Source organism: Bombina bombina, chromosome 2 (genome assembly GCF_027579735.1).
Source record: "Bombina bombina isolate aBomBom1 chromosome 2, aBomBom1.pri, whole genome shotgun sequence".
In the NCBI taxonomy this organism is placed as follows: domain Eukaryota; kingdom Metazoa; phylum Chordata; class Amphibia; order Anura; family Bombinatoridae; genus Bombina; species Bombina bombina.
In genome coordinates this window covers 796,841,127-796,850,787 of record NC_069500.1, presented here as the reverse complement: position 1 = coordinate 796,850,787, position 9,661 = coordinate 796,841,127, and positions in this window count along the sequence as shown.

The following is a 9,661-nucleotide window of genomic DNA, read 5'->3' as shown; positions in this document are numbered from 1 at the left end:
CTTATAGGCCTCAGTTGTGCATCTCTGTTCTAGACTTTAAAGGGACAATAAACGTAGACATTAATGTTTCATAATTCTGAACTATGTGCAGAATTATGTAACATTAACCTAGCGACACCTGTAAAAACAAACGGCTAGATTATGAGTTGTGCGTTAAGCTGAAAAAGCAGCGTTAACAGGTCCTAACACTACCGCTGCTATTACAAGTCTTGCAGGTTTAGGGGCCCGCACACTTTTTTGGCCGTACCGCAAAACGACTTACGTAAACTTTGTAAACCCTTTTTTGTATGGGACTTCCATTGCGCCGGTATTACGAGTCTGTCCTGGGAGGCCAAAAAGTGAGTGGTACACGCTCTACCTCCAAGATCCGTAACGCATTCTAAAGTCAGTAGTTAAGAGTTTTATGGTACAACGCCGTAGCATTAAACTCATAACTAAAGTGCTAAAAAGTACACTAACACCCATAAACTACCTATTAACCCCTAAACCGAGGACCTCTCGCACTGCAAATGCTAAAATAAAATTTTTAACCTGCTCCGCTCCAATCGGAATTAAGGTAGAAAAAATCCTATTGGCTGATCCAATCAGCCAATAGGATTAAAGTTCAATCCTATTGGCTGATCCAATCAGTCAATAGGATTGAGCTTGCATTCTATTGGCTGATTGGAACAGCCAATAGAATGAGAGCTCAATCCTATTGGCTGATTGGATCAGCCACTAGGATTTTTTCTACCTTAATTCTGATTGGCTGATAGAATTCTATCAGCCAATCGGAATTGAAGGGACGCCATCTTGGATGATGTCACTTAAAGGTACCGTCATTTAGTCGTCGGATGTCGTTGGAAGAGGATGCTCCGCGTCGGATGTCTTAAAGATGGACCCGCTCCACTCCGGATGGATGAAGATAGAAGATGCCGTCTGGATGAAGACTTCTGCCCGTCTGGAGGACCACTTCTGCCCGGTTGGGTGAAGGCGTCTCAAGGTAGGGTGATCTTCAAGGGGTTAGTGTTAGGTTTTATTAAGGGGGGATTGGGTGGGTTTTACAGTAGGGTTGGTTGTGTGGGTGAAGGGTTTTAATGTTGGGGGGGTATTGTATTTTTTTTTTACAGGTCAAAGCGCTGATTACTTTGGGGCAATGCCCCGCAAAAGGCCCTTTTAAGGGCTATTTGTAATTTAGTATAGGGTAGGGATTTTTTTATTTTGGGGGGCTTTTTTATTTTATTAGGGGGATTAGATTAGGTGTAATTAGTTTAAAAAACTTGTAATTATTTTATTATTTTCTGTAATTTAGTGGGGGGTTTTCGTACTTTAGTTTATTTAATTTAATTGTAATTAATTGTAACTTAGGTTAGGTTTTATTTTACAGGTAAATTTGTACTTATTTTAGCTAGGTAGCTATTAAATAGTTAATAACTATTTAGTAACTATTCTACCTAGTTAAAATAAATACAAACTTGCCGGTAAAATAAAAATAAACCCTAAGCTAGCTACAATGTAACTATTAGTTATATTGTAGCTAGCTTAGGGTTTATTTTATAGGTAAGTATTTAGTTTTAAATAGAAATAATTTAGTTAATGATAGTAATTTTAGTTGGATTTTTTAAAATTATATTTAAGTTAGGGGGTGTTAGGGTTAGGGTTAGACTTAGTTTTAGGGGTTAATACATTTAGTATAGTGTCGGCGACGTTGTGGGCGGCAGATTAGGGGTTAATAAATGTAGGTAGGTGTCGGCGATGTTAGGGACGGCAGATTAGGGGTTAATAAAATTTAAATAGTGTTTGCAAGGCGGGAGTGCGGCGGTTTAGGGGTTAATATATTTATTAAAGTGGCGGCGATGTCCTGTCGGCAGATTAGGGGTTAAAAATTTAATTTAAGTGTTTGCGATGTGGGGGGGCCTCGGTTTAGGGGTTAATAGGTAGTTTATGGGTGTTAGTGTACTTTTTAGCACTTTAGTTAAGAGTTTTATGTTACAACGTTAGCCCATAAAACTCTTAACTACTGCGGTTACAGTCTTGACAGGAGAGGCTGTACCACTCACTTTTTCAAAGACTCGTAATACCGGCGTTAGGAAAATCCCATTGAATATATGGGATACACAATTGAAGTGGATTTGCGGTATGTTCGAGTCGCGGAAAAAAAGTGAGCGGTACACCTGTACCTGCAAGACTCGTAATTCCAGCGGGCGTTAAAAAGCAGCGTTGGGACCTCTCAACGTTGCTTTTTAAGGCTAACGCAAGACTCGGAATCTAGGCTTAAATTATTCCTATTTAAGACTAAATACTTACCTATAAAATAAACCCTAAGCTATAACTAATAATTACATTGTAGCTAGCTTAGGCTTTATTTTTATTTTACAGGCCAGTTTGTATTTATTTTAACTAGGTAGAATAGTTACTAAATAGTTATTAACTTTTTAATAACTACCTAGCTAAAATAAAGACAAATTTACCTGTAAAATAAAACCTAACCTAAGTTACACTAACACCTAATACTACACTACAATTAAATAAATTAACTAAATTAAATACAATTAAATAAATTAAATTAAATTAGCTAAATCACAAAAAAAAAACACTAAATTAAAGGAAATAAAAAACAAATTACAGCTCTTTAAACTAATTACACCTAATCTAATAACCCTATCAAAATAAAAAAGTCCCCCAAAATAAAAAAAACCCTAGCCTAAACTAAACTATCAATAGCCCTTAAAAGGGCCTTTTGCGGGGCATTGCCCCAAAGAAATCAGCTCTTTTACCTGTAAAAAAAAATACAAACAACCCCCCCAACAGTAAAACCCACCACCCACACAAACAACCCCCCAAATAAAAAGCTAACTAAAAAAACCTAAGCTCCCCATTGCCCTGAAAAGCGCATTTGGATGGGCATTGCTCTTAAAAGGGCATTTAGCTCTTTTGCAGGCCCAAAGTCCCTAACCTAAAAAATAAACCCACCCAATACACCCTTAAAAAAATCCTAACACTAACCCCCGAAGATTCACTTAACATGAGAAGTCTTCATCCAAGCGGCAAGATGTCCTCAACGAAGCCAGCAGAAGTGGTCCTCCAGACGGGCAGAAATCTTCATCCAGACGGCATCTTCTATCTTCATCCTTCTGACGCGGAGCGGCTCCGTCTTCAAGACATCCGGCGCGGAGCATCCTCTTCAAACGACGTCTTCTTCCAAATGAATATCACTTTAAGTGACGTCATCCAAGATGGCGTCCCTTAGATTCCGATTGGCTGATAGAATTCTATCAGCCAATCGGAATTAAGGTAGAAAAAATCCTATTGGCTGATTGGATCAATCGGACGTGTTGTGATTAGCGTCTGTGATGCACTTTTTGGGGGAAAAAAGAGGAGCGGAAGAGACTGGCATCCTCGCCAGCCTCTTTTGCTCCTCATTTTTCCCCCAAAAGTGCATCACAGGTTCCCCCCAAAAGTGCATCATAGGTTCTATAAGTACAGTTTTGGGTGGTTAAATCTTTAAAAACACTTTTTTTTTTTTTACAAGTGCCACTAGTTTAATGTAACATACTTTTACAAATAGTGCAGAATTATGTAACATTAATTGCTATGTTTATTGCCACTTTAACTATGTTATAACCCTTTTGGCTTGAAGCATTTTTTTTCTATTATATATTATTTTCTTTTATCTATATAATTGCTGCGACGTATTGCTAGTTCTTTTTCTTTTTCATTAAGCTGTTCATGCCCCATTAACTAGATGGCATAATATTTAACCCTGTTGGCGCAATTTTTTAAAGGGACCCTGTCAGCCTGAGCGTGCAGAGAGGATTTGATGTCCTGCATTTATTATTGCATAGCGAATTCTAGCGCAGACCTGTCCTGTGCTCTTGTGCAAAATACTCGCAAAAGCACAAGGGTTGTCAGTCCCTACAGGTAGATTAATATGTTGAATAAATGTGATAACAAAAATCATAAAAGGAAAACCAAATAAAGTTCTGAATCAAGGATATGTCTGTGTCCTCTGGATGAGTTTTTCAGCTTGTTAGCATTCCTCAGTGAGATCCCATAAAAAAGGAAACAGAAAATTGCAACATAGTGTGAATCTATAGACAAAAAATAATATATATATAATAAAAAAAAAAAATAAAAAAAAAAATATTATATTATATATTATATATATATATATATATATATTTTAAATTTTTTTTATTATTATTTTTTATTTTTACTTTGTCCACACTTATATTGTCAGTGCTAGGTAGTTTTAGAATGTTTCACGAACTTATTTTCAATATATGGAACCCCAAATGTAAAATTAAACACATAGGCCTAGATTTAGAGTTCGGCGGTAGCCGTCAAAACCAGCGTTAGAGGCTCCTAACGCTGGTTTTGGCCGCCCGCTGGTATTTGGAGTAAGTGATTAAAGGGTCTAACGCTCACTTTACAGCCGCGACTTTTCCATACCGCAGATCCCCCTACGCCATTTGCGTAGCCTATCTTTTCAATGGGATCTTTCTAACGCTGGTATTTAGAGTCATTTCTGCAGTGAGCGTTAGAGCTTTAACGACAAGATTCCAGCCGCCTGAAAAAAGCAGGAGTTAAGAGCTTTCTGGCTAACGCCGGTTTATAAAGCTCTTAACTACTGTACCCTAAAGTACACTAACACCCATAAACTACCTATGTACCCCTAAACTGAGGTCCCCCCACATCGCCGCCACTCGATTAAAATTTTTAACCCCTAATCTGCCGACCGCAACCTACGTTATACTTATGTACCCCTAATCTGCTGCCCCTAACCCCGCCGACCCCTATATTATATTTATTAACCCCTAACTTGCCCCCCACAACGTCGCCGCAAGCTACTTAAAATAATTAACCCCTAATCTTCCGACCGCAAATCGCCGCCACCTACGTTATCGCTATGTACCCCTAATCTGCTGCCCCTAACATCGCCGACCCCTATGTTATATTTATTAACCCCTAATCTGCCCCCCACAACGTCGCCGACACCTGCCTACACTTATTAACCCCTAATCTGCCGAGCGGACCTGAGCGCTACTATAATAAAGTTATTAACCCCTAATCCGCCTCACTAACCCTATCATAAATAGTATTAACCCCTAATCTGCCCTCCCTAACATCGCCGACACCTACCTTCAATTATTAACCCCTAATCTGCCAACCGGAGCTCACCGCTATTCTAATAAATGTATTAACCCCTAAAGCTAAGTCTAACCCTAACACTAACACCCCCCTAAGTTAAATATAATTTTTATCTAACGAAATAAATTAACTCTTATTAAATAAATGATTCCTATTTAAAGCTAAATACTTACCTGTAAAATAAATCCTAATATAGCTACAATATAAATTACATTTATATTATAGCTATTTTAGGATTAATATTTATTTTACAGGCAACTTTGTAATTATTTTAACCAGGTACAATAGCTATTAAATAGTTAAGAACTATTTAATAGTTACCTAGTTAAAATAATAACAAATTTACCTGTAAAATAAATCCTAACCTAAGATATAATTAAACCTAACACTACCCTATCAATAAAATAATTAAATAAACTACCTACAATTACCTACAATTAACCTAACACTACACTATCAATAAATTAATTAAACACAATTGCTACAAATAAATACAATTAAATAAACTATCTAAAGTACAAAAAATAAAAAAGAACTAAGTTACAGAAAATAAAAAAATATTTACAAACATAAGAAAAATATTACAACAATTTTAAACTAATTACACCTACTCTAAGCCCCCTAATAAAATAACAAAGACCCCCAAAATAAAAAATTCCCTACCCTATTCTAAAATACAAAAATTACAAGCTCTTTTACCTTACCAGCCCTGAACAGGGCCCTTTGCGGGGCATGCCCCAAGAATTTCAGCTCTTTTGCCTGTAAAAAAAAACATACAATACCCCCCCCCCCAACATTACAACCCACCACCCACATACCCCTAATCTAACCCAAACCCCCTTAAATAAACCTAACACTAATCCCCTGAAGATCTTCCTACCTTGTCTTCACCATCCAGGTATCACCGATCCGTCCTGGCTCCAAGATCTTCATCCAACCCAAGCGGGGGTTGGCGATCCATAATCCGGTGCTCCAAAGTCTTCCTCCTATCCGGCAAGAAGAGGACATCCGGACCGGCAAACATCTTCTCCAAGCGGCATCTTCTATGTTCTTCCATCCGATGACGACCGGCTCCATCTTGAAGACCTCCAGCGCGGATCCATCCTCTTCTTCCGACGACTAGACGACGAATGACGGTTCCTTTAAGGGACGTCATCCAAGATGGCGTCCCTCGAATTCCGATTGGCTGATAGGATTCTATCAGCCAATCGGAATTAAGGTAGGAATTTTCTGATTGGCTGATGGAATCAGCCAATCAGAATCAAGTTCAATCCGATTGGCTGATCCAATCAGCCAATCAGATTGAGCTCGCATTCTATTGGCTGTTCCGATCAGCCAATAGAATGCGAGCTCAATCTGATTGGCTGATTGGATCAGCCAATCGGATTGAACTTGATTCTGATTGGCTGATTCCATCAGCCAATCAGAATATTCCTACCTTAATTCCGATTGGCTGATAGAATCCTATCAGCCAATCGGAATTCGAGGGACGCCATCTTGGATGACGTCCCTTAAAGGAACCGTCATTCGTCGTCTAGTCGTCGGAAGAAGAGGATGGATCCGCGCTGGAGGTCTTCAAGATGGAGCCGGTCGTCATCGGATGGAAGAACATAGAAGATGCCGCTTGGAGAAGATGTTTGCCGGTCCGGATGTCCTCTTCTTGCCGGATAGGAGGAAGACTTTGGAGCACCGGATTATGGATCGCCAACCCCCGCTTGGGTTGGATGAAGATCTTGGAGCCAGGACGGATCGGTGATACCTGGATGGTGAAGACAAGGTAGGAAGATCTTCAGGGGATTAGTGTTAGGTTTATTTAAGGGGGTTTGGGTTAGATTAGGGGTATGTGGGTGGTGGGTTGTAATGTTGGGGGGGGGGTATTGTATGGTTTTTTTTACAGGCAAAAGAGCTGAAATTCTTGGGGCATGCCCCGCAAAGGGCCCTGTTCAGGGCTGGTAAGGTAAAAGAGCTTGTAATTTTTGTATTTTAGAATAGGGTAGGGAATTTTTTATTTTGGGGGTCTTTGTTATTTTATTAGGGGGCTTAGAGTAGGTGTAATTAGTTTAAAATTGTTGTAATATTTTTCTTATGTTTGTAAATATTTTTTTATTTTCTGTAACTTAGTTCTTTTTTATTTTTTGTACTTTAGATAGTTTATTTAATTGTATTTATTTGTAGCAATTGTGTTTAATTAATTTATTGATAGTGTAGTGTTAGGTTAATTGTAGGTAATTGTAGGTAGTTTATTTAATTATTTTATTGATAGGGTAGTGTTAGGTTTAATTATATCTTAGGTTAGGATTTATTTTACAGGTAAATTTGTTATTATTTTAACTAGGTAACTATTAAATAGTTCTTAACTATTTAATAGCTATTGTACCTGGTTAAAATAATTACAAAGTTGCCTGTAAAATAAATATTAATCCTAAAATAGCTATAATATAAATGTAATTTATATTGTAGCTATATTAGGATTTATTTTACAGGTAAGTATTTAGCTTTAAATAGGAATCATTTATTTAATAAGAGTTAATTTATTTCGTTAGATAAAAATTATATTTAACTTAGGGGGGTGTTAGTGTTAGGGTTAGACTTAGCTTTAGGGGTTAATACATTTATTAGAATAGCGGTGAGCTCCGGTCGGCAGATTAGGGGTTAATAATTGAAGGTAGGTGTCGGCGATGTTAGGGAGGGCAGATTAGGGGTTAATACTATTTATGATAGGGTTAGTGAGGCGGATTAGGGGTTAATAACTTTATTATAGTAGCGCTCAGGTCCGCTCGGCAGATTAGGGGTTAATAAGTGTAGGTAGGTGTCGGCGACGTTGTGGGGGGCAGATTAGGGGTTAATAAATATAACATAGGGGTCGGCGATGTTAGGGCAGCAGATTAGGGGTACATAGGGATAACGTAGGTGGCGGCGGTTTACGGAGCGGCAGATTAGGGGTTAAAAGTGTAATGCAGGGGTCAGCGATAGCGGGGGCGGCAGATTAGGGGTTAATAAGTGTAAGGCTAGGGGTGTTTAGACTCGGGGTACATGTTAGGGTGTTAGGTGCAGACGTAGGAAGTGTTTCCCCATAGCAAACAATGGGGCTGCGTTAGGAGCTGAACGCTGCTTTTTTGCAGGTGTTAGGTTTTTTTTCAGCTCAAACAGCCCCATTGTTTCCTATGGGAGAATCGTGCACGAGCACGTTTTTGAGGCCGGCCGCGTCCGTAAGCAACTCTGGTATCGAGAGTTGCATTTGCGGTAAAAATGCTCTACGCTCCTTTTTTGGAGCCTAACGCAGCATTTGTTTGAACTCTCGATACCAGAGTTAAATTTATGGTGCGGCCAGAAAAAAACCCGCGGAGCGTTAACAGCCCTTTTACCGCCAAACTCCAAATCTAGCCGATAGTTAGAAACAGTAACCTCAACATCCTATCATAACTTTTCAGCGCAAACACACATAAGTACAATATATGTTTTTAAACATGTTACATGCTAACAAATAAAATCTATTTTTGAAAACATTGCGACACAACTAGGTTTATGATAAGGCTAGTAGTTTAATTATGGTCCATAGGACATATAGTCAGTAACATCACTTAAACCAAAAAAGATCTAACTAATACCTTCACAATAAGGGGTTAAAAAAACAAATACCTACATATATCATCAGTATAGACACTAATTGCAGGCACAATGTGATTATGTTTTTTGAAGTTTTGCATATATGTATAATGCTATAACATTATAATGCATAATTTCCCAATTCTGGTTATCCATCTTAACATCTATGCATATATCAACAAAATGTATAAAACTGAAAGAAGTTGAAAAACATACAAGTTGTTTAATGACAAATTACCTAAATGCCAACTTCCAAAATGGAGGATGTAACCACAAACCTGGCAGGAACTCATCAATGGATTGTTTTTAAGGACTCTTGGACATGCGCACTAACATTCCTTGACAAAGCATACCAGCGAAACGTACGTCGGAACTGAACTGTTCTATATTGAGTTTTATCGCGTCTCTACACTAGCCAGGACACCTGGGGGCTTAGCGCTATTGTCTTGCTACTAAAGAGGTTTTGGTTTCGGCGGTCACACTCCTGCTGATCCATTTACCTCTTTGCAAGTTTGGCGATTTGATGCATTTGTTACAGCATATCTGCTTTTTTACCCTTACATTGTGGTGTTATCAAGGCTTATGTGACGCTTTTATATATTTTAAAATAAATTTGTATCCAAGTTTTGCCTAGTGTACTGTTTTCCCATCAGTATAAAGTGGGAGTGCGCATATCCTTGAGCTTAGTCGAAAGCTCCAACAAATGTGAGTAGTCATTTGTTACAAAACAACTACTTCCTCAAAGTGCCGTTACAGATTCACACTATGTTGCAATTTTCTGTTTCCTTTTTTATGGGATCTCACTGAGGAATGCTAACAAGCTGAAAAACTCATCCAGAGGACACAGACATATCCTTGATTCAGAACTTTATTTGGTTTTCCTTTTATGATTTATGTTATCACATTTATTTCACATTTTTTTCTT